The sequence below is a fragment of the Linepithema humile genome, chromosome 7 (genome assembly GCF_040581485.1).
Source record: "Linepithema humile isolate Giens D197 chromosome 7, Lhum_UNIL_v1.0, whole genome shotgun sequence".
NCBI classification, from domain to species: domain Eukaryota; kingdom Metazoa; phylum Arthropoda; class Insecta; order Hymenoptera; family Formicidae; genus Linepithema; species Linepithema humile.
The window spans coordinates 20,424,949-20,451,715 of record NC_090134.1 but is presented as its reverse complement, the minus strand read 5'-3'; the positions used below and the strand labels follow the sequence as shown (position 1 = coordinate 20,451,715).

General features: G+C 37.3%; 2 protein-coding genes across 21 annotated transcripts in view; one reads left to right on the top strand and one right to left on the bottom strand.

Annotated features, from left to right (window-relative positions):
- LOC105668304 (deoxycytidylate deaminase-like) overlaps positions 1–26,767 on the top strand; it is a 240,138-nt gene that overhangs the window by 2,519 nt on the left and 210,852 nt on the right. For 3 of the 6 annotated variants that reach the window (XM_067359250.1, XM_067359246.1, XM_067359254.1), the window contains exons 1-2: positions 5,614–6,565; positions 6,892–6,953. The gene's annotated coding sequence lies outside the window, so the exon portion shown is untranslated. Of the gene's footprint in view, positions 1–5,119; positions 5,551–5,613; positions 6,954–26,767 lie in introns of those variants that run through there. The other 3 variants (XM_067359248.1, XM_067359247.1, XM_067359249.1) reach the window with 3 other exon arrangements.
- Positions 1–26,767, bottom strand: part of rg (rugose) — a 284,521-nt gene that overhangs the window by 87,032 nt on the left and 170,722 nt on the right. The window lies entirely within an intron of this gene.

Sequence of the window (26,767 nt, the reverse complement as noted above, 5' to 3'; positions counted from 1 at the left end):
GTTATTGCATGCCAAATATTTCTCAATGGAATAGATATGTATGCGTCGTACTCGAGAAACTGTAAATATGCGCTAATATATATACATAAACAGCTTTGACGAATCACCGGCAAACGAGTGCTTCTTTTTGTTTGTTATTTTTTGTGCTCGCACTGACTGGACAGTTTCCGTCTGTAACACTGCCGTAATGTGAAATAATAAATTAATGATTAAGCGACATGAACTGATACATTCGATTCGTGCGTTTATGCATGCGGAGTAATCCGTTAAGCTCTAAATTCGAAAAAATTATTTAGTTTAAATACTGCAACGTTAAATTAGATTTAATACGCAATATATTTATATTTGAGAAACAATACAACTAGAGAAATCTAATAATTTATGGATAAATTAGAATATACGTTTATTGAGTGCTGCAAGAATCGAAATTCAGAACATTGATATTTACAATGCACTGTAATCCACGTAATCTCTCTGCACATCATTTATAAATGACCATCGTGTTTTCCCTGATGCACATATCCTCCCAGTTTTAACAATTCAATAACACACGCACGTATTTTTCCGAAAACGCGCTTGTCTAAATAAACCAATGCAGCCGAACGGTAAATAATATTTTAATTCGAGCAACCCAACATCTCGGTAGCAAACGCTATGTAATAAATTCAATGTTGAAATTATTCCCATATATTCGATACGTGGAATACAAATATATCGATGTGGAAAATGAACGGAATGCCAAAAATTTAATCACTTAAATCAAGCGTTCTGTTTTTTTAGCAATAAAAAAAATACAGGCAGTTTTTAGCGCTTATAACATTTTTGATTTACCAATAATCTATGATTATAATTTGATCTTCAAGATTTCACATCAATATTATATTTTGAAATATTTCAAGTTAAACATAATACAAATTGTTGAAATACCAACTTACTTTGAAATTGGGGAAGTTAAAATACATGTTTTAGAGTAAGCTGCTTGCTTCGTTTAAATCAATAAAATCAATTGCAGATTCTCATTTAACTTCGTAAATGTACCAAAAAGCCATTAGCCAAGCGAGAGAGAACATTTCAAATTTCACCACATACGATATATGCTTTACTAAACATATTAATAGTAATAAAATTGAATATAATAAATAATGAAATAATTAAGTTAACTGTCGCAATAATTTTTATGTTACAAATTAGAAACGCTTTATATTTAATTCTTATCTAAAAAAAACTCTTTTCAAGCTTTTTCAATAATAAAATTTATATATTTTTATCTGTTTTCTAAAAATTAAAATATGTATAGTTTTTATAATTTTTATAATCTTTTTGTTAACTTATTCAACTGAACTGAGATGGGTTTTAAAAAAAATATATAGTCGAATTTTTAAAAAACAAAGCTATTGCGTCACATACATCACAGTATCGCCATGAAAAGCGCTAACTATATTTTTTACTATCCATCGAAAGGATTTTAACGGCTGTCTATACGCATGGCTGAACTACTGATGCACAAAATCATCGCGTACGTGACACGCGCAATACATTTTGATTTGCCATGAATTAGATTTATATTGCTGCGGAAAAAACAACTGTTTCTTTATATTAAAATAAGCGTTTTAGAACTATTTAGTCTCCAAGATAAATTCTTAAAACTTTTTATTTCGAATCTTTAATCAGTTAATCAGACCTTGGTTTATAATATAAGTTTGTGCATTAATGAGCAACAGAGGCTAAATGAGTGCATTATACAAGATAGTAGATATTTAACACAAAGGCAATTAACGATCTGTGTACGCGTATAATCATCCGACCATAATTCGCGCGGTTCTATCGTTGGTAGTCGCTGATAGCATTTAGGAGAAAACGTAAAGGCAGCTCTATGCGCGGTTTTCCCATGAGCCCTCTGCTTCCGCGAATGTTTTAGGCGTGATCCTCCGGCGTACTCTGGGGTAGGATAATCCTGCATAATATGGGGGCTTGCGAACCTTTAAAATCCAAGTACCTGGCACACCCGTGAATAATTCGCTGCACGCGAGCGTCGTTAAGTTGCATCGGGAATCTAATGGTTTCTGTACAGCAAAAGCTGTCGTCGTTGTTGGTGAAAATCGTTTGAGATTATGAGGAAAAATACTCATCTAGACTGATTTTCTCTTATAACATGTATTTGTACTATGAAGACTTCGTTATACTAATCTAGTAAATATTTATAAAGAAAGTATTTAATTCAATCTAGTCGGAGAACTACACTTAATATTTGAAAAAAAAAATTACAGAATAATTCTTTGGAAAGCAGAAGGCTAAATCAATTAATTTATTTTTTAACAATCAAAAACTTAACTATCAACCTCACTTAGCACTGGCTATATTCTTGCGAATTATTTAGGGTGTGTCATCGATTTTTCATAAGATGTGGCGCGCCACGTGCTTTATCAGCATATTATTATCATTTCCTCGCAATTGACCCCTCAACGGTACTAATCCTTCTTAAAGTACTTCGAAAGAGTCTCGTGGGGCCGCTAAAATTAGGATGTTTTAAAGGGGAGGAGAGTAGTATCGCAAAATCGCTTCCTACGGGATCGTTCAATTTTACCGCGGTCATCCATTACGCTTTCTACATTAAAACGTACTCGCCAGTTTAATACGTACCATTCAACAATTGCCGCACTAAAAGCCACCGACAGAACGTGGCTTTTAAAGGTGGCTACAACATTAAAAGGAGAGGGAGAAAGAAACGAGGCGCTCTTTCACTTCACCGACTGTGAAAAACATTCTTTTGTGCACTTCTTCATCGTATATACGTAAATTTCGTTCTCGAACTATTCATGGGTTAAATTCAGGAGTGAAATAAATAGAGGGGACAGTAAAGCTAACGTGACTTTTACAATATAATTTTCGTTTTTGTTGGAAAGAAAGGGAGTAATTAAATTTATCAAAGATTTCGCGAACAAAAAGAAATCCGGAAAACTTGGTACACCTCGGAAGTGCCTTTTTGCTTTATCGAGATTGAAATCGTCGAAGAACGAGGCATGAAAGTGTTCACAATGGTCTTAAGAATAACACAGTCGGTACGTTAAAGAGCAAGACCGAGATTCGAGCGTTTGCGCCGACACTAATTAATTCGTTATAAAATCAATAGAGCTTTTCGTCTAGTATTCGTTCCATTTGCACGGCATTTCGTGCCGTTCCGAGACTTAATCCGATTTCTCTTCTTCATTTCATTCTTCTTCAATCTCTCGGGCGTCGTTTCGGAGTTAAATTACAGATTACGCAAAGATAAACGACGGCGACTGAATCAATGGTTGCATTACTATACTTCTCGCCGTTTCGGATTGTCCGCGGATCATCGTCTGATTATCGTATCGCTGCTGTTGTTTTCATTTATTTAGATCCATTTCCCGTTTGATAGAAATTCTCAAATGCATCGTATAATGATAAGATCCGAGGAACAAATACTGGAAAATAGCGTTTCCATTTTCTATCTTGGAATTTCTATTTCAATTTCCATAAAATTTTCGTTGCCTTTTGGCACTATACCGTATTATCTTTAACAGTTCGCGGTATTTCTTTCCTGCAGACTTCAAAACATGCTAATATTTTTTTACTCCTTTGAATATGATGTTTACTAAGATAGAAAAATTAAAATTTACACAAAAGAAGACTGAATAATGACCTCAACGCCAAATGTCCTGTGATTAATCACTAACTTAATGGAAATGATGATAAGATAGATGTAGCATTAAATGTTCAAACTTTACGACATGTTCTTTTTGGGCTTCAATGTAGTAAGAATAAGTGATGGTAATGGATGTAAAAATCCGATTAAAGTCGAGAATATGTTAAAAGCGACTGTGCGAGCGCGAACTACTTAAGCGCAAAGCGGAAGTTTCATTTGATGAGGACACGTAAAGTGTTTATGCCGCGAGAAGACCTCTCCCAATCGCTTCTTTGAATTTCAAGTCTCTCAAAGGGTCAGCTTCCGGTTAGCGGTCTATCCAATCGAATTTGGACCCGAGGCATGAGGTTTCAGTCGTGGTATTAGGTTAACCGTGCACCTATTTGGTTTTATTGCATCAAAGAATCGATAATTCACAAACGAAAAAAAGCAACTGAAAGTATTGCTATATCGAGTTCGCACATGAGGTTTATGGTAGTCTGGAAATCAATAAACTGATATTCTCCAGATCAATATAAATGATTTTTCCACCTTGATATAATTGTTTTAATATTCAGAAACCAATTGTGTGTGTTGTTGTGTGTATTATCTATTAATATCAGATTCCTGAAGATCCTTTGGAAACGAAATCTTTATACTAAAATATCGAGGCTACAATAGTTTTTAAATGGTAGGTGTTTAAAGTTGATCAATCATATTGTTAAAAATTCAGTGTTTAGGCATATCGCATATTGATTTTTATATCCTTACTACTTATATGTAGTAAGGATTTCTCATATTTGTAGAAATTTACTATTTATTAACAGATGATACGCTTAGTCTGCGACACATTGTACATTTCACATTAATTTGAAATCAATTCTTTCAATGACATTCCAGAACATTTCTTTCTTTAAAACATAAAATTTTAAAGCATCACAATAAAAAATGTGAGTTTTAAAATCATATAAATGTTATTTTACGCGTTTCGAATTTTTCACCGATTTAAGTCTTAGGTTTTTTGATTGAGAAATTTGATTGAAATGACATAGATAAAGTAATTCAAATAATGAAAGATCATAATAAATCAATGTTTATCAAGAAATGAATTAATGCAATGTAACCATTTTTAGTTTGCAAATTTTAATTTTGTCGATATAGTTTTCTGCATAAAATAAGATACAAAAGAATACAAAAAAATTGCACTCCTAGAATTAATGGAAAATTTTTTATTTCTTATAGAAAAATAAAAATAATTAAATGTGTCGCGGCACAAAGCACGTTTAACTTGTATTCGTTTCACGTACCGTAGCGTGTCAAATTCGTGATGTAAATTCGCATAAAGTATACGGGTTAATTTTCTTTCGATAGTCGGTTTCGAAACAGAGCAATTATCAAACATTTATTTATTCGAAACCGACTCGTAGCATGAGGTTGTTTTCGTCGTTACGTTTAGTATGCGCACACATCCTCTTTCTCTCTCTCTCGCGCGCGCGTTCGTGTATCAGCGTAAACATTGTTGCCCCCACTTCTCGCATTCCTTTAAGTCGGAATCGGCGCGACCTTGTGTTTCCTATTGTGCCATTATTATTCGCACGGCGGCACTCATACGAAAGGTAAATCGGCGTATCGGCGCGTTATTATCTTCAATAATACCCTTACTATTTCTCACAGATTTCCATGTCATGCTTTTCCGTCTTAATCTGTCGCACAGAGTGTCAAACACGTAATATTTGAGTTACATCTTTGTCTTAAAATGACAAAGTACACGTCGGGAATCTCGTTTAAAATATCGGGCGATTTTCATATACGCGACGCGAACGCGAGTGAGTGCCTTGGACTGCGAGAACCGAGAAGAAGAGGGGGCTCAAAAAGAGCATCGAGCGCGGGGGGACAACGTTTGCGTAATTAATCATTTATTTCTTATTTCTTACTTACATAAAATATTGCACATAAAATATTAATATAATGTAGCGCACATAAAATATTTAAAATACTTTAAATATATAGTAAAATATTTACAATAGTTAATATTCACTATTCTTAGAAATATTTTACATATTTATTATTATTCAACTAATTAAACTTTTTTCTTTATTCAAAAAATATATTTTTGAAAATTTTAATTCTTTGTTTAGACGTGTGCATAAATAAACGAATATAAAGTTTAATGTGCGCAGTAATTATTTTATAAATATTAATTATTTCAAACACTAATCTGCATTTATTTTTTTATTTTACAGATCAACTTTGTGCGCGTAATCGGTGCTACAAAATATATTCGTTCCGTCGTATAGTATAACAAAATGCGCGTCGGGAGTGCCGTTAATGCCGAGAGTTATAGCGAATCTATAGATGAACGCATTTTTGCTGTATGACAAATATTGGGACACGATTTTTTTTGACTTTAGGCTTGGCTCGGGGGAGGGAAAGGTCGGTTTCAATCATAAAATCTCCACTACGGCAGGGCAATCTTCGGTTCTACGTGCAGCGCGCTAGTTGTACAGATAGCCGGACTGTCGAAGGTAGTCGAGGACGGCTACCGGAGTTAGTCAAACGCTACCGATTGCTTTTCAGATGTCTTGTATCTAGTCGGTTGATTGGATGACTAATCACCTCATCTTCTTCGAGCTTATCTTTGCCTTCTGTTTTGAGAGAATCGTGCCCCAATTGGTAAATGTGGTCGTCTGAAACGCGGACGGAATTCGCGCGTAACGTCACAGCTTGGACAATTCGGTTCGATTCGCCTGTGATGTCGGGAGTGCCGTTTTAAGTATCGCGCGATTTTCGTATTCAGGTACGCATGTGAGCAATGCATGCGCCGCGAACGCGTGTGATTCAATGTGAGTGCTTCGAAGGACCACTGAGAGGAGGAGGAGGCTCAGGAGGAGCATCGGGCGCCGGCGGAGCAACTTTACGGTAAGCAATAATTCATTTATTTGTTATTCGCAAAATATTGCATATAAAATATTATATAATGTAGCGGATATAAAATATTTTAAATATTTTAAATATTTAGTAAAATATTTACAATAGTTGATATTCACCATTCTTAGAAATATTTTACATATTTATTATTATTCAACTAATTAAATTTTTTTCTTTCAAAAAATTATATTTAAAAAAATTTAAATTCTGTATGCATAGATAAACGAATATAAAATTCAATGTGCGCAATAATTATTTCATAAATATTAATCATTTTGAACAGTACTCTAATCTGGATTTACTTTTTTATTTTACAGATCAACTTTGCAAATCAACAACACCGCCAAAGAACACCAACTTCGCTGCTGTGCTTCGTACGGTGAGTAAATTCAATTTGTTTTATTTTAATATTATTGAAAAAATAGATTTCAAGTAAAATATACAAGGTATCGCAAACTAACCATATCAACCGTTAATAGCAAATTTCTGAGGTTTCTCATATGACAATGACATAAAAATCAATATGCAACGTGCCTGAGCGCGTAAAGTTTTGACAATCTGATTAATCAACATAAAATATTTTGCATTTAAAAATTAGCCTCAACGTTTTGATGTAAAGATTTTCGTCTCCAAATGACTTCAGGAATCTGCTATTAATAGGTGATACGGTAGTGGAACATCCTGTATACGTATATTGTTAAATTATTGTTTATTATTAGATTTTAATTTAAATGAAGTTAAGTGAATAATAAAATCCATTCGTTATTTATTCGTTATTTATTTGCTTTTTAAAATTTTATGTTTGAAAATCGTTATAATTAACATTGCGCTCATGAGTTGCAATTTACTTACGTTTTGAATTATAAACACTTTCAAATATGTATGCCGTAGTGACTCAGTGCAGAAGTACAAATTTTTATTTCGTGAATTGGTAAAGTAAAAATATTAAGTTAGTGGATCTGCCACGCAAAAAGAGCAGCCGTGAAAATAAGAAGGGTAGAGTTCATTTGCAGAAACGAACAAACCATCCCCGATGTTATCTCCGAGTTCTACAGAATATACTGTCACGGCACGCTTTAACCAACTTTCTGACTTTAATCGACTTCACGGGGATTCCGCGTTTTCCATTTATCGTCTTTCCCTTCTGATACATTGGAAACTTAAACAAGTATAAAGCATACGTTTTCATCTAGTTTTTGTAACTCAGAATTATTAATGCTCGTCACGTTGAATTTTAATTTATACGGTTAAGTAAGAGATTAATATTTCGAATAAGTTGTTCTCTTTCACTTTCTTCGCTGGTCTTCGCGTGGGTAAAGATTCGAGACATTGATATTCCGCTGGTATTGTTAATGTTTCTTGACAGTGGCACTGTTATAATCTACATTGACCTCACAATCCTCCTCTTTAACACGTAGTGTTAGTACTACATTGAAATCCACGAAGCGTTAAACGTACAGATTTACGAGTAGAGGCAAAGCATTTACGAAGCTCTGTTAAACCTTTGGCTAGTTTCGCACAGTTGACAACTATTGTGGATTAAGTGTAATGAAAAGGTTTCTCTCAGCTGCTGAAATTGTAAATCTTAGAAATCTTATTGTTTCACGAAGAAAAAACAAGACTTTTCGATACAATTACATTATTTATTTTTTCCTAATTCATTATTTTAACTGCAAATTCATTAAAACCTTAAATATACATTATTTATATAATAATCACAAATAATGTTTATTTGATATTTTTCACAAGATTACTGATGATGTATCATAAAATTATGATAATATTTAAAACAAAATATTTATTATCAAATCGTAGATACAAATATAAGTGAAATAAATATTATATATTGATATTTTCTAAACGGTATTGTTATGTACATTTTTATATTTCTGCCGCCGTAACTTAGGTACGCGACTACGAGAAGCGAAGATTAGCAATAAGCTGAAACAATATTTTCTCGAAGACCGATAAAATATCCAGGAGCTTGGAGAAAAATATTACGTTGCTTGAGGTAAAAACGACGGCTAAAAAGAAAAATGTGTGCAACTAATATCGTGCCAAACATTGGGGGAACTTGTATGGCATCAAGGAAAATGGATTGCCGATATTATTCTTCGCGTAACGGATTATTATTCTATTTTTTTAGATGATAATTTCTCGACTAAAAGAATAGCAGTAATTTATTGAATTAATTTTCATAATAAATTGCAATACCATGTCTCGTGATATTTTTCAAACGCTTGAGTCTTATAAAATAACGTTTTTAACTCTAGATTGAATGATTTTTGTAAACCGCAATCAAGTTAAACCACAAACTTATTCGTGGGCTGGTAACCTCTTTGACTGCTTTGAAAAATAAAGGCGTCACGAAAGCATGGGAATAAAAACGAGAAGAGTCAGGAAAGTCAGAAGTTTGGTTGTTTAGAGTCGCAAAGAAACATAGCGTTACGTAAATATATGCAAATGGCGCAGCGAACCCACGGAGAATGTCGGGTAGTATTGGTAGCGAAAAGTCGATGGGGCTGCTTGGTGGTAGCTTCTGCTACTTGTAAACATTGATATAGCACCCCACAAGACACGCAAGTTTCGCTCTGTGTCGACTGTCTCGTTTTGACGACGTTTACATTTCTCTTTTGCGTTTCTACGCTAGTGCAATTTCTATCTAAATTGGATAATTATTTAATTTGTGATAATTATAATTATATAATTTTGTAAACTGTTTCATAATTTAATTAATCATCGTACTTATCGCAATAAACGCAAGAGTGAAATGGTTGAATAATTAGTAAAACGTTAATAATCTTCAAAGAGCGTTCGGTATCCTGAATTATCCGCCGTCATTACGTATTTTAAAACACGTCTTTTTTATTTTTGAAATTAGTCCACGATGTATCGAAAGTTTCGTATTGCAAACTTCTTGTCGGTCCGTTCGCCGTTTCGTTATATGGAAGTTATAGTAAATGTGAGTAGGTCAGTGCTGTGCGCGGAAAAGGCGCCGGACGCGTTTCCGCCAGAAAACGGAATTCTTTTCGCTCGCGCGGTTCCAAAGAGCCGTCACTTCTTTTTTCAAAATAAATGACACCATTCCCGATGAGAGCCGCGTGGCCTGAAATCGCCGTGGTGGAGATATGTATGTGCACGACTCGCGATTTCTAGCTCCAAACGCGCACCCGGCAATGGAACGGTCGTTTTGTAGATGGCAACAATGAAATACCAGCCCGTATTACAGGTATCATAAGTTAGGGATGTGGGCACAGGGGATTGCGGTATTCCTTGGAACAACCGAGAATTGGCTTCAACATACCGCGCATTCTCGTGCTCGTCTCGGTGATCATCGCGAGAATGTGTGTACAAACCGATTTCATTTTTCGCAACATTGTTCACCTGATATCTTTAGAATATAAACGAGCGTTATCTTTATTACCATAACGCAATAAGAGTGGCTCAAGTAGAAATAGCGGAGGGGATAACAGCAATTCTGGAGAAAGGAAATAGTTTGCTAGAACATGCGCTGATGAAGGGACGAGCGAAATTGTCGTCTGACAGCTTTACGGTCGTTTTTGCAACATAAGTTTCCGCCAAGGTACCTCCCGGCGACCACGACGTTTCTTTGAAGTCGCTAATGTGACCTGCGTCCTTATTTAATCATATGCATGCCGGCTCGCTTTATGACGACTAGTCTCATAAATGCGTTTTACCTGTACGACGCTTCATATTTCGAATTTTATCATGTATGGCATATATTATTCACATGAAAGTTAACAGCGTCCACTTTTGTCTTTATTATTTCTTAGACATACTTTAGAAAGATATGGAACTGAATTAAATATAGTGCACGTTTAGAAATATTATAAATTTCAAGACAATGAGTTGACGAAAGATTTCTATAGAATATGCATATTGCGTAGAAGTTGAAGCAAGAGTCAAGTTTAATTAACTGGAAATATGCTTTTCGCGAACCTCGCTAATTAGTTCTTCAGACGTTTGTCTTACAGATAAGAAAACGATGCTCTGCGATGCTTCATCGGAAATGATAGTGACGTAACTCGCGTCCTTACTGTTTAATTTGCATTTACTCGTACAGAAGATTCAGTTCACCGTACCGGGCAAATGTTTTTACGTCAGTTATCAAAGGGAACGTTCTAATTGTGTCAGCGTTCATTTACGACGCGTTCGTTACGGTGATATCCGCTTTCTCAATGCACAGCGTCGCGTAATGCTATTACATAACCACTCGCTCCTTCGCGGCATTCGCATTATCGTTTTTCATTTCCCGCCTTTCGCGGTGCACAGTCATCGTACCACCCGTCCTGTCGCTCCTGTCGGGAGACAGCGGCGCGAATAAATAACGTCGCGAAGACATCGCGGCGTCTAGTCGGTGCACGTTGATCCTTCGAACTCACCCGTCGTCGTTTCCGCCGAGGCGGAAAACGACGTCGCATCGCCGCGCCGTCATTGGTGGCCGCCGCATTTCAATTACTAATTTACCTCCTGGTTTCCCGTCATCGGGCCTGTGAATTCGCGATACACGGAATTTGCCTAAGTCCTTCGGTCTGGCAGGTACGCTGCTGCCGTCGTCGCCGTCGTCGTCGTCAAGCTAGATAAATATGACGCTCGACCCGAACCCATCGTCGGCCGACGCCGGCGAGATGCAATTTAAATTCCAAACTACTTTTCGTTCGGCCGCCTCTCGCGTTTTCCGTTTCTGCATTTTTCGCGACACTCACGCACTCCCCCCCCCCCTCCCTCCTTTCTCTCGCTCTCTCTCTCTCTCTCTCTCCCCCTCTTTCTCTCTTGCTACCGGCTTTCCAATCTCCGTAAATTGAGATTCCGCGTTACCGCGCGCATTGCGTTACCACGGATGAGATACGCAGAGATCACGTTGTGCGAATTTGCAAATATCCCGACAGTGCCGCTCGATCGTCAGCTCCGTTCCGTGCAGGCCGATTGGGTTATTACTAGGGCCACTTTGCCGGCGTATATTTACATACCAATCCGCTATCGCGTCCCGCAATATTCGAGAAGTAAATCGAGGCTGCTTGAGAGCGAGATCAAATGAAATTTTAGCTTAGCTTAAAAGATCGAGGATGGGCCATGTTCAGAGGGGAATCGCTTCGCACGTAACTTCTTTGCAAGAGATAATGTCAATATTCTTTAAACCCTCAATGTGTAACGGCAACAAAAAACAATCTTACGGGCCTTAGTTTGATCAAATATAGGATATTCAAATTTTAATAGAATATTTCATTTTTTATTTCTAAAACCATAAAAAAAATGGTTTTCACTTATGAAATAAAATATTTTACAAACTGAAGTGGAAAAAATGTCTGGCAGTCTAGTTCTTTTTTTTTTGTGACAGTTACAAAGTCTTGAACATGCTCAAGCTATATTTTATGAAATCACGCAAAAACTCTGCAAATATCTAGCACGTACAGGCAGGAGTCAGAAGTACAATCACTGTCATGTCAAAGGATAACGAGTCAAAAGGTAACTCGCAAGAAAATAGAGCGTTTTGCGGCGGCCGTGTCCGCGTAAAGAAAGAAGAGTGTCAAGGGAAAAATATGGTGACTGACAAAGAACGGGGATGGTAAGGGGAACGAGGAGAGCAATACGTGCCGCGGAATAATGGTGCTACTTTCGACGGTGATTCAAATCTGTCAATCACACACGATCTAGTTGACACATGCAACGAGATTACATGCCACGTTTTTGTGAGCCGAATTGTCGATTTCTCGCGAAACTCCGTTCTCCCTTTTGTCGGGCGCGACCGTGCCGTTCTCACCCGCGTTCACACCTTTTACGTCGTGGAACTCTTTTGCCAAGTCAGGAAAAAAATTTGTCATAGTGAGCCGGGAATTCTTATTAGTGGAATCGGGAATGTTAGGTGAGCACCCTCATGCTACCGGCAAAGAAACCAAGAATCCGTTCGTCAGGATATTACGTCACGCTGCTAATCGAAACCGTCATTTATCTGATAGAAACGAAGATTGTCTGTCAGCGCCTTCGAGAAAAATCAATACTTTTTCCTAATTAAATCTCTCGGAGATTGTGTTAGCCATCGTTAACAGTGGTGTAAGTTTAATATTTCTAATTTGATCGTATAATCTTATTACATAATCATATAATAAATAGCGTCCGGAAATCCGGAATAGCATCGGAAAGTAAATTCCATTATCTCATGCAAAATAGCTCAAGCCTTTGGTCTATAGTATCATTTTCACATTCTCTCTGGATAAGTATATATAACTATCGAATTACGAACTCGCTCGCAGATATATGTGTATACAAATGATATCATAACCGTCGCTATAATTAAAGCTGTCACAAAAGTTGCGCGTTGGTCGCGCGATGTCGAAATGCTTTGGATGAAATTGTACATGGCGTGGTTAATTATCGGGCAAACAATAATTGGCAACAATCGTACATTTCCATCGACATGTCGTCGATCATAACTGGGTCTAACTCATTATATAATTTGCAATTATGTATTTTTAGCACGGTAAATATCGCAATTTCAATGAAATTGGAAGGAAATATAATAATTTTGTAGAATTACGTTTATCTTGAAGATCATCATTTGTCTAAAGATAATCATTTTATTAATTAGTGAGACAGGCGAATAGTGATACATGCAGGCTTTAGCGTTCCTTTAATATCCGATAATCCGTAAAACCAGCTTCCTGGAAAACCCCCACCCTCCCCAGATGAAGCGATCAATCATTCGAAATCCTTCTCAGCTCTTCGTCAGCTTTTTTTCTCGAGAAAGCTCGAAGGTTCCATTTCCACGTACCAGTAAAATAATAAAATTTCAAAAATTATTATTTTACTTTCTCTTAAATCTCTTGTAAATAAAATAAATCGATATTTTTCTGCTTTCTGAATAAAAAAATTATTAGTAATATGCATACAAAATGTAAATTTATTCAAATGAGTTTCATCTATCTATCTGCATAAAAGTTATCGGATTATTTTATTCTGCTATATTCTTCACATATTCGAAATGGAACATAACAATTCATTTTTGTTTGCGCGTTTATGCGGTATAAAATTTCGTCGATTGTTAAATCATCGCAGTGCAAATAATGTCGAACAGTTATCGTTCGTTTATCTGGTATTTTTCAAGCTTTTTTAAAACTTTCGTTGTGAGAAACGAAAAAATGCCATGAAATTAAGCGGCTTTCGCGTTTTTGCGCATTGCGGTCTGTTTTGTGAGCTTATAAATGTTTGACTACGAATGTGATACGTAAGAAAACAAGTATAACATAACGAGTGTTGATCATCGCGTTTTATATTTGCGAGAGAAAGTATTTGCGATAGGGACGCTCGTAAAAAAGCTCGAGAAGGAGATAGATTCGATGGCGAAGTGCGCGAGGGAAAGAGAACGGCCGAACATATTTGAAAATGGAAGTTGAAACGTGAAAGCGTTAGACCCGACCCAAAAGCTGTCGTTTCATATCGGGAACGTCCATTCAAGTGATTTCATAAGCGGAGTGACACCGATCGAGAACAGAGTTTATCCTATTCTTGAAGATCTATAGGAAAACCATTCGCGTCAGCCGCTTTCGCCACTAAGCAGGGCAGCGTAAAGCGGTGTAGTGTAGGGTCTTTGATCTGATTTTTATTCCAAAACCTACCGAGGTTATTGCGCGTCGAGCAATATTGTGGATTATAGACAAAAATGCTCCCCCATGTTTCTTCGCGAGATTTTCTTTCGAATCGAGATTTCTTTTCCTTATCCTCGCTTTGTAAGAGCAGGGCAAATCTTTTTCTGAGGAACTTCTCTTCAAGGGATATGCGATGGATAACTATATTGTCCTAATGCAATCGATGTAGACCCAGAGCTGTTCTCACGTAAAAGTTTAAGAGCGTAATCCCTGCCATTTGCTGCCCGCTCACGGAGAATTGCTCTGGCTAGCAGACGACGCAACAATCAGAATTTTTCCTTAATCGCAAGTTCGTCGTTGAGAGTGGATAATGTTGTTAAACTTTCGTAAACTTTGCTAATCTGTAAAACATAACGTTTATGAAAATTTATAGAAATATACGGTGTAAGTTATGATACATATAATATTAAAATATTTATAGATACTTATAGAAATTTTTTCAAGTATTCAAGTTTTAATATAAAATTTCATTTTAAGAGATTGTAAGAGATAAACATTTTTTACCGAGATATCGAGTAAAAAAATTTCGATGCAATCTTCTATAATGTCTTAATGTAAGAAAAATCGATTATTCAGCACAAAATTTGCAGTTGATAAAAATGATAATAAGTTATATATATTGCATTAATGAAGAAATAAATGTGCTAATATTGTGATCATTTTCGGTAATAACGGTATTATGATTAGATCTCGATATGCCAGGATCCAATGCACCCCGCAGTATCCACTAAGCGAACCGCTTCGATTAGAATGCAATCGAGTGAGAGGCTATCACACGCAGGACTGCCCAGTTCCGATGTCCTGATCACATCATCCTGTCACTCTTCATCTTATTAGTTCCATATGCCGTGGGCGTCTGATCGTTTGAATACAAGTCCGATTTCCTCCCGGATTCGCGATCAAGGTTTTGATTATAAGATTACCCACGTTTAGTTTTATTGTCCCTCAATGATCTCTCTTATCGGTTTTATCCGTGCTGAAAGGAAATTGCGATGCGCAGGACACCATTTCGTTGATAGCGATCCATTCAGCGATATCGGATTTTGTGCAATAAATAACAATGAGGGTCCATGGCAAAATTGGCAAGATCCGAAGCACCGTGACTACTTATTCCGCTTGCGTGCAACGTGAAAAGGTACTTCGTGAATACCAAGGAAAAATTTACAGACGCGTAATAGTTTTTTATAGACGCGTAATAGTTGTCCCTTGTACAAGTAAAAGTCTTATCGTGTCTCAGCAATACTTGAATTATTACGATATATCCGTGAAATTATCGTGAGAACGTTAATTAAACAGAATCTTGGTATATCCTGGCATGCGCAGTCTCTACGACGTAATTGCACACAAAATAATGTGCGGTGAGACGTTTCATAATTGTATACATATTTTGCATTCTACCAGAATTCGCATGATATACATGACTAGCCATATTACGTGTATGCTGCTATTTTATGATGCACGTATTACGCAAATATATAATATAAATTTGTTCACGCTGGACATGATTAAAAATATTTAAATATAAAATATCTAAAATTGTAGTTGGTATTTAATTTGTTGGAAGGCAAATAAAATATCTTTCTTTTTACAGTAAATCATCCAAGCGTTGAATTTGCATAAATTCGAAAAAGAATTACGACATCTAATTTTGAACAAAATTAAGAATTATTGTTAATTTCGATATAATGTGAAGTAAACATGACTAAATATTAGTTTAATTTAAACTAAATATTAATATTATTAAGGAAATATTATTAGTTTAATTAAATTATTTAATTTAAACTAATAATATGTTTCCATTTTTCGAAAAATGTTTGTTTGAAAATATTACTAACTTTTAAAAATCATTTGTCATACTTGTATTTTACAACGCACGTATCGTTTAGCTCGTTTGCTTGATTGCTTCCGTTCTCACCGAGAGATTTATAGGAACTTACGATCAGCTCAAATAGCTGCCTCTTTGCCACTTACCAAAAAAGCTCCATCACTCGAAAGCCACGATTTTTCACACGAAGAGCGGAGCTAGAATGGGGGCGTGAAAGACGAGAGAGAAAGAGGAGAGAGTTATTTCGATGAGAAAGCTCGTACGGGGCGTACTCGAGAAAAGCGCGAGCAGCGGAGCCGTAAAAACCCGCGCGGGATTTCGTAGCTCATACGAGGAGGAGGATGTAAAATTTTGCGAGGCGTGAAAATGTATTAAAAACTTATTCGCGTTGCGCATTGTACAAGATTATAATACAGAGTTAATACCGCAAATGAAACTTTCAATCTCGCAATTTATTATCACTTTGTCTCTCATGTATTCGCATTCGAATTTGCAAAAAAAAGCACACACATAAAAGATATGAGATACGAGATATCAGGTCTATTGCATAATACTAAATGTGATGTCGTTTGATATCGCTGTTTTCATTGACTTTGAAGTACATCGCAATGCATTGAGGCAGGAAAGCGAAAGAAGATGTCCGCTTTAATCTAACTTTGCAGGCAAAGACGTAATATTGAAGATTAAATGACCAAGCTCGTGGAAAGAGGACATTGAAAAGGGAAATAGCTAATTGTAAGCATATTGGCGTCCTTATGCAAACAAGATAGATGCATTTAGTCAAAGTTTCTTTCTCCCTCTTATCCCGGTTAATTAAAACCGCCTTTTCGAACGCGATAGGCGTTTCATGATTAGTTTCTCTGAAAGCATTATTCGAACAATTGCAGTTATATCATGCAGTTCTGAAAATTTACAGTTATAATTATTTTTGTGCGATCCTATAATTAACATATATCGCAATAAAAATACTTTAATGCACAATATTTATGCAGCTTTAACGACATAGATTTTCGGAATGTAATAATGTTTGCCACGTTTTAAAATGTTTTCACAGCTTTCTTTTACCGGCTAACACGTGAGAAAAAATTGCAAAATCGTACAATTGTTTCTGATGAGAAATGTTCACTGGGTGAACGAAACACTCTCTCGCGAGGTACTTATTCGAAGAGCTTCTCGGAAATAGCACTCAGTCGGTTAAGAATACTTTAATTTACATAAGTAAAAGCTTCGCTTAGTGTCGCTATTGCTCGAAGGAAACACGGCAGTGGTGAATGCTCGAAACATAATTTTGTTATGTTACTAATAATTTCAAAGAGAAATCGCGATGACAGAGAGTGGTGTACAACTGTTGCAGACAAAATCCTTCTAACATTTGCAACATCAGTTCTGGAAACGAGCGCGAGGTAATCATTACTCGCATTAATATTAATATCATCCTTATATGTATTTAGTACACGCTTAAATATTTGCATTATTTGATTAGAATTAGTTGATGACGCAAACGTTGTATCGATCTACGTCCGAGAGCCGTAGTTAATTAGAAGCATGATCCGGCAACTGGATTGTAGACGATTTCCTATCGAACGGTAGCCGGGAAGTTTACAAACTAACGTAATATATACGGAGTATCTTGCGAGCAGACGCGGATTGATTGCGTTCTTCGGAAACTCAGCTGCGTGATATATTCTAAACTAAGGCAATGGACAGCTTGTCATATATTACTATGCATTTTGTGCTAAGTTCTATGCAGATTCTATTCAGAATCTTTATTTATATATATTTTCTATATTATGAAATAATATGTTATAATTACTATACATAACGTTTACAAACAGAGTGTAAGAATGTGTATAAAAATATTTCAAAGTATTTCAGTTTGCGAATTTATTGGTTCGTATTTCGATTGAAAGAATCTTTACGAACGATTGATTTTTATGTTACGTCAAATCAATGATTCAGAATTTAAGTAAAATAAAAATAGTTTAGTTTTATATTTGAGTTTTATATTTTTCCAACAATAAATCGTGATCGCTTTTCATCGAAGGTAACGCGTGTGTTCAAATTTTTAGTCGAATGTTTTACAATCAATTTCGCGTTCTAGCAAGATACAATATTTTTTATACGAATTAACTTATAAAAAAATCTTTATTAAAAACTGCAACTTTTTAAGAACATTAGTCATCGAGTCGATCAATGCGAAATATATCCACTAATTTATTACTCGTCGTTACATCGACTTAAGTGACAAATCGATCGCGATCGGCTTTAGATTTATGTCGGCGCCTTCATCGAAGGTTTCTCAAAGTAAACTCACTTTTTCCTATAATCCCCGAGATACGGCTGATACACACGAAGGACGAAACCATAAGCCTCACTCGACCCATCATCTCAAAGAAAATTTCGTTGAGGTTTCCCACCTTTTTGCCCGGCGTCTTCTCATTTCGCAGATCCTTCCACTTCCACCCGAGCCAATCTTGAAACGAATGGAAATTTCTTTGGTACCTTTCCATCTGACTGTGTATAGTCTTTCTACACGCGCGTCGAGATCTCTCGCACGTTCAAATCTAACAGGGATTTATGGAGATAAATCCAAATAAGATTGAGCGCCGTTCACGATTCCGAGCACGCTGACGAATATCACTTCGTGCACGATGGGGCGTCTTCGGGTTTTCACCTAATGCCACCCTTCTTGAATTGAAATGTAACTTCACGAAGGGGCAAGCGCCGAATAAAACAACGATCCCGCGAGACGGTCAACCCCGCGGAGAGGTCTGCCGACGTCTTCATGATGTATTTTAACTTTCGCGCGACGAGTTTCAGTCCCAGACGGCCCGCAAAGACGAGCCTTCCTTGGTGAAGGAGAGAACTATCCAAGTTTCAGCAAGTCAAGCTTGATGTATTACTCTGGTGATAAAGCACCTTGTATAGGTCCAGCAACATCGAAGTTTGCTTCCGTGGGCATTATCCGTCACATGCTTGCGGTTCATTATCGTAGATATTTATAATTTTACTCAAAAATATTAAGAATATAAAGCTGTGCGTTGAAAGCAATTTCTTTTTGTAGGCTGTGATGGAAAATTATTTCATATCAGAACACGTTTATGCGTTCTGTAGATATCGGTGACTTCAGTAAACTAAATGTGTAATCCAATGTTAACCTGATTTCGAATATTACATCGTAACATAACATACTATGCCTGTAATATTATCATATATGTATAATTTAGTTTGCATATAAGTAGCGTAGTATGCAATTACGATGGCATAATAGTATGATTTTACTGAGCGATTTGCAAAACAGGATTGTCATTATCTATGTAATTTCATTACCCCTACGTAAACTTACATGTTTATTCAATATTATCATTAAATTTTAACATATACACGCATTAACACATTTTTAGCTTTTTGTTTTATTCATTATCTTTTGAAAAAAGTCTACGAATAGAATAGAAATTTTAAAATTCGCGAAGCTAAATGTTCAGATTTACCAATTTTGAATTTATCAATTTTTAAACGTCAAAATTTAAACAAATTTTTTTGGCCATTATTGCGTTTAGTATGATACAATTTTATGCGTATTGTATCAATCCGAGTTGAATACAATCTCGTTATCACATTATTGTATAACATGTTGTTATGCTCGCGCAACGACGACAGAATTTCGACCGCAACATTGGATAACGCTGTTACGCGCAAATTCTTTTCCGTCGACGGCGAGTTACTTGGACAGTAATTTGACATACTGCAGTTTTATGAAATTACGGGACTCCAGACTCTAGTAGACTAGACCTACTCTAGTAGGTTGTCCGAAATATTTCAGTAAAATAGACGCGTGTCATCACACAAACGATTTATGTAGTTTAAAACTGTGGCAGGAAAAGAAGAGGTGCTTAAACTTCGAGAGATTTAGTACAGGTTTCTTTCCGGGCATTTAAAGGTCGATAAATAGACCGTATATTCTTTTAATTACGCGAGTGCAATCGGAACAAAATTTTCGATATCTTCTTTTTCGTTGTTTAACTGAAAATAGCACTCCGGCTGGTCAAATTCATATGTTACGAATGCCTTGCGGAATGTGTAGAGTGTGGTAAAATCGGTATGCTGCAAATATCGTTTTTCCGGTCGTTAAATGACGCGTCGATTCCAGGAACGGCAAATAGGTATAACAGCCGTTCGCTCGAATGTTTGTAATTGCAACCCTTCTTTTTTTTTCTGTTTTACCCGTCGCTTCCGCGCTCGACGCGGCGAATCCCGGAGAATTGAACGAACTTTTCCGACGGAAGTATCTACGTTCGAAGGAAGTGATATCTTCGAACAAACAGTAATGGAAAGTTTTTCCTGACCACGGTATCCAGGGCAACGCCTGACGTAATGAGTGATTCGCGGCCGATTCATTCAGTATAATGAATTATTATCTCGAGACGTGCGTCAGCGGTGCGGTGTGTTGAATTAAAGCGAACGTCATCGGCGAGCATAAAGTTCGCGGTTACTGGGACGAGATAAAACGACATTAATTAAGTTCATCGTCGACAACGTGCTGATAGGGTGGCGGTATATACGTATATATATATGTATATAATATATATATATATATATACCACGTCTACATTAGAGGTAGAATGAATCATCGCTGTTCATCTACTGTCACGACTCAATCAAACATGCAGATACGTGGTTCTCCTGGGGGGGGAAAAAAAAAATAAGAGACCGAGTGAAATGGTGGTGCGGATCTCTTTGTGCAGCAGCGCGTAATGATCGGCAGAGCGCCGTTGCGGGGAAAATCGCGAAAGCGTATTGTGGGTCGAGCGGAAAATTGAAATCGCACAAGACGGCCCCTTACACGGGGAGTTTCGCGCAACGTAATCCGCTTCTATATCAGGAATACTATTTTCATGACAGAAAAAAAGCATTACACAACTCTAAAGTAACTCTATCCAAGATGAAAGACTTGTATGATTACGTCTCTTTGAAATCGACTTTTTTATAACATGTAAATGTATCATTTCATGTACATATTTGATCGAGTATATTGCATAAAAAGGTTTAAATCACATTTGGCAAAGAACGTACGAAAATTAAAATCGGACGTTTTTTTCTCCTTCATTTCTGACGTATATTTCTGGCACGTTATTCTGCATACAATGTTTATTGTGTCAGTTCTTAATTAAAAGCGCGCCTTATGCACCGGATACAGATCATACCGTTTATCGTTTCTGCCGGCGCGCCGTGAGAAAGAAAGGAAAGAAAAGTAGAGATCGCTTCCGCGCCGGAATTTCCACTTCGTTTCGTTCGCGAATTGACGAGCACCATTTCTCTCCCTAGTCTCTGATTGGCAATAAAGCACGGGCATGATCGAAGCGCGGGTCAAGACGCCCGTCGGCGAAGGCGAAGTAAATGAAAGCCATTGTCCGCCTCACGGATGAAAACTGAAGCTTTACGTTTTCAATAAGTCGATCGTAATGCGTCCTAATCGGACTGTGGCCAGATTGCGTTCTTGTTTTCAGTTTTGAAGACTTGCATTTTCCCTGTAAAAATCCTTCATTATAACTTTATAAAGTTTATTATAAAAATTATTATAAATCATTAAAGTTATTAATGTAATGTTAATAGAACGCAAATTTATAACGCTGATAAATATTTTTGTTCTTAATTACGTTTATATATAACGTAAAATATGAACACGGCAATTCATATTGTAGGGGAATGCAATTTTGTGAAATATTTCATTGAATTGTTTTATTTGAATAAAGATGAAATAAACGATTGTTGAAACTTTGATCATCTATGATATTGCATTAATCTTCATTTCTTGAACGAGAAAGGTTTACAGATTATTCGTTTGAATATAAAAGTGAAAGCGCAAAAATATACGATGGCGTAATGATGATATATCGTCCTTTAATAGGTGCATATGAAAGCTTTACATTATGATTTCACGTTGAATTGTATGAAACAATGCACTAAGGAATTTTATTGTTTTATTATAGTTACGATACATATAAAGTTTATATTATTTATTCTTTTATTTAATTATATATTTAAATACATATATTACCAGTATAATATTTAAAATACAAAAAAACTAAAAATTTGTCTCGTTCAACAAATGAAGATTAATGGAACATCGTAGATGATCAAAGTTTCGACAATTCTATTAATTTCACGTTTTAGGCATGCTTGTCAAAAAAATCTTTATACGCAACATTTTCCCGATATTATAACAGAACGTTTTAGATCTCGTTTTTTTATGGATAGGGACTTTTATGGCACAGTATTGCATCGAAAGTTCAATGATTGAATTTATGAATCGATATGTAACATTTTTTGCGCGAGCACTTCGATAAGTATTTCCTGTATCGTAATCTGGTGAAACGAAATGTCGGAATACAAGCTTCAAAAGCCGTGGCCCAATATCAGTACAGGCAAATGTGAGCAAGTCTTCTGGCTATTTCTGCATAAGCTATAAAATAAAACGATATCGATTTCCGTATCATTGCAGTTCTGAGATGCGACAATATTGCGAAATTGGACATGTTGGGTGCATGTAACTTTAAAAAATTGTGTACCTAATTTTCAATAAGCTTCAACAGAATCTTACTTTAAAATATAGGAAATATGACATTTAATATTAAAATATTTAACATATAAAATGCATTTCCTTGAAAAAAAAATCACTTTTATATTTGCTAAAAAGCTAAATCGTCACAAGAGTTGACATGTAACATTTCGAAAACTCGCGAGCTTATAAATAAAATGCACATCATACTTAGCTTCATTGTTTGCATATTTTGCGCGTTTCCTCGTATGCTTCTCGTGCAGGTGAGATCGATAGCGCGAACGTGGCAGACGCTCCGATAATTTTAACCCCCGTTAAACGCTGTAAAGCCCTCTGTCTCGCGCTTTTCCGGGCCAGTGCCTTGGCTGTGCAACCCGAACGGAAATTTCTAAGTTATCAGCAGTGACGTCAGCGTTGGGTCGCGTTATCGCTCATCCGATTCGCCGGGATCGCGCAATCGGTGCCACGAGACTCGGCAGCAAGACTCCGGGCGCCCCCTCTGTGGAATAATTTTCCAGTGCGATGGATCGACGCAAGTCGCGAAGTGTCGTTGAAGGGAAGGGCAAGTAGATCGGAGTGAGCGAAGAAGAGGGCGAGGACACGAGAGACCCTGGCACCAGACTGCATCTCGGTCGGGGCACCGTGGCTCGGAGCAGCCTCCTTTCTGGATGGATCGTTTCTCCCTTTACATCGGCGGGTACAACGTCACGGAAGCGTGACGTGGAACTAAATCCTCATCAGCATATCGACGTGGCTTAGCCTCCGGCTGTATACGTGCCGATGATCGTAGGCGACACCACTTTTTTTCCTCCCGTCAAGATCGATACGTTCAATCGTTCATTATAGAATGGATCAAGAGATTAGACTTCGTATTAAACTTCGTAGATTTATATAAGCTCCAGTTGGAAATCCAGTTGCGCTCTCGTGCTCGCAACAGAAATAGGTCTCGTTCGTTGAAGGAATATGTTACTTTTCAAAAGTCTTTTTGCATATTTTATTGAACGCAATTTTTCATAATTGGTAATCAAGGGAAATATATGCGCGCAACGTGCACAAAGTCAGAATCATTAGACAATGCTAACGCTGAAACGATGCCAAGCGGGATTGCGCTAGATGCCATGCTTTAAACATAGAACTATGTTTAAAGTTTTATCTTCATGCCCTTTACAAAGATTCCCGGCTTCCTAAATGCCATCGCGCGCATCTTTTCCGGCGTATTTTTCTTCCTTGTTTACTCAACCTGATCTGGCACTCGGCTCGTAAAAATGGAATGCATACTCTGTGAATAAATTATGAACTCCGTTCTGTTACGCATTGTTTCTCGCGTTGGCATAACATCCGACCTTTATTCTCTTGTCGAAATCAGCACTATATATGATCTCGATTAGTTTTAAAGAAATCGCCATAGTGGTACTATCTCGCATGCTGATGCCCCATTGTCTTCCACCTTTGCTGCGCTCGGAGACGATGTGCAAATCACGACGAATTGTTCCTCATTAATACTCATTCGTCTTACTTACGTGAAACGGGCTTTGAGCGCGTAATAAAGAGCCAAGGAGCCATTACCTGCCCTTTGATGCAAATGATATTAGACTACCTTTTCTTATTCGTACCTTCTCTGCTAGAGCATTAAGAGTGCTCTTATTCTCTCGCCGGCTATTATCATTAAAATTAAGAAAAAAAAGAAGAGAAAGAAGAGAAACATTAAGACTATACCTTTCGCATAATTCCTTCTTGTTTTCTTTGTGCTTTATATTTTCGAGAAGCAACTAAAGAATCGCCATTGTATCTCGACGCAATATTTTTTAATTATTCTCTTTCACTGCTACCGGCACAATGCATCACAATGCGGCAATATACGGTTCCGATGAAAATTAAACTCGCCAAACACCCGCAATAAACGATTATTGTCGATACCGGGCGCCAAAGATAAACTTCCAAGCGAAATAACGGCATATTTTTCAGGCAGACTTTTGGGCTGCGGCGCTATGAGATGCCGAATAACCTTTCTGGCCGTATTGCACGGGAATATGCACGCGAAAGATGGAAATATGCGGTCTTCGTCGGTGGTGTCTCTCGAATTTCCGATTTTCCGCTGCACCGAACTCTCTACGTCGAGCGCAATTGCACCGACTCGATTACACTCACGGAATGTTTAGACGCTCGTCGCTCGAGGGCTCCTGCCGTTTGAATAGAATTCTCGCGATAACGCTCGGCTGTAATCGAGACGCGATGTCGGCGTGGGTGGTTGCATCAATACGCCGACACGAGTAGTTTTTCTACGATCCCTCGTGTGGGAAAATCAACATTTTCGCTCCGTGCAGATTGCGCAGACTCATGTAAAAGGGCTACTTTGTTAATGGTACTCAAATATTGGCGAACATTGCAATCACTGACGCGAATTACTTTGACGAGAAATAATTCGTAATAAGAGAATTATTCATATTTATTATCCAACTTTATTATCTACATTTATATTCACTTGTAAATTTAATCGTATTGCGCTTTCTATAATATTATTATTTGAATGGCAAAGGGAGAACGCAGTGCTAAATAACTTATAACCGCTATAGAAGCGCGTTGCATACTAAATTACATCATCGCTCGGAACCATCTTTCACCGAATGTACAGCGACAGATATCAGAAGGATAGCGGAAGGCGATATCGGTTGGCGATTTCACATATCACCGCGCTTGTCACCATTACGCATGCATTACCAATGCATATGCAAGTACAGTGGGCCGCGATATCTTTCGACGGCGAGTGGGAAGAAATTCCGGCGGTGCGCGAAGGCTCGTCACGCGGCATAATATCGACGACAGGTCATGGGCGGATGGATATGGATATATCCCGCGTGGATCAATGCGTAGAGTTCGGGAACAACAAGGGCGACATCGTCAATACCAGGGACAATAATGCCCAACACGGATGTCATACGAACGGGACGCCGATAGAGGTGAATCGGAGTTGAAGTACAACTCGCGGGCAGTAAACGAGGGTTTCCCACAATCGAAGACAGAGTTGGGTGGAAGTGACGAAGAGAAATTCCGAGAGGTGGTGGAGCGACGGCGGTAACGGCGTCGGCGGCAACGACGACGATGCACGATCGGGGTGGACGGGGTTGGCCGTGATAAATCAATATATTCTACTCACGCAATGGCGTAACGACGTTGAATCTCCGCTCGAGCGTGTCCACTCGATCGCTCGGTTCGTCTTCATCTCGTCTTCATCCCACGGATATTTTGAAGTCGAATTCACTCGGTTCACTCGAGCGTGCGTCCCGTGCGTGCGTCTGTATCTCGATGGACGAACGTTCGATATTGGCCAGAATATCTCTCTGCGCGAGGATCAGCTAACGCGACACGGTGCAGTTATATGAAAACTTGACGGATGGAAATCGAGTAGTAACTCTTGTTTCGCGGAGTGTCCGTTTGAAAACTTGTCGAGTCTGCTAAATCGGTTCGAATGGATCTCCATGATTTAGAGCGCAAACATTTATCGATAGCGTAGAAATATTTTCCAGATGACATGGATGAGAGTGGCGAGCGAACATATCGGACGCAAATTAAAATTCATGATATAGCTCGATATTCGTTCTGGTTTATATTTGATGTGAAGATATCACACTTTTCCTTTCAATATCCATTTTCATCAAAAATACATAGGTAACATATTTTTTATCATGTTGATAATATTGTTTATCGACTGTTTACTGTAAACATTTCCCGCGGCGTATTATACGATCCGCGGAACTGTTGTGGCAGCGGCAAGAAATCATATCCTCCACTACAAGAAAATATAGGCGCACATGCTGTGTGATGCATGGTAGAGCTTCCGATGAAATTTTTATAAAAATATGGCTGGCTAGCAAATACCAGCAGGTATAACTTCTTGAAAATGTTAGAAGAACTTTCTCCTAGTCTAGAAGCTTGATACACCTACCTCTTCTCGTTAATAATATATCTAGAAAACAGGAAATAATTTATTCTCACGAAACTTTTCATATTCAAGTTAGATAAATATTTCACAGAAATTCAAATTTGAAATATACCAAATTCAATAGAATAATGGAAATGTTTTTCGAAATTTCGTAAATCAATGAACTCGCAGTATATTTTCGAGCTACTGTATCTATTTCAAACAA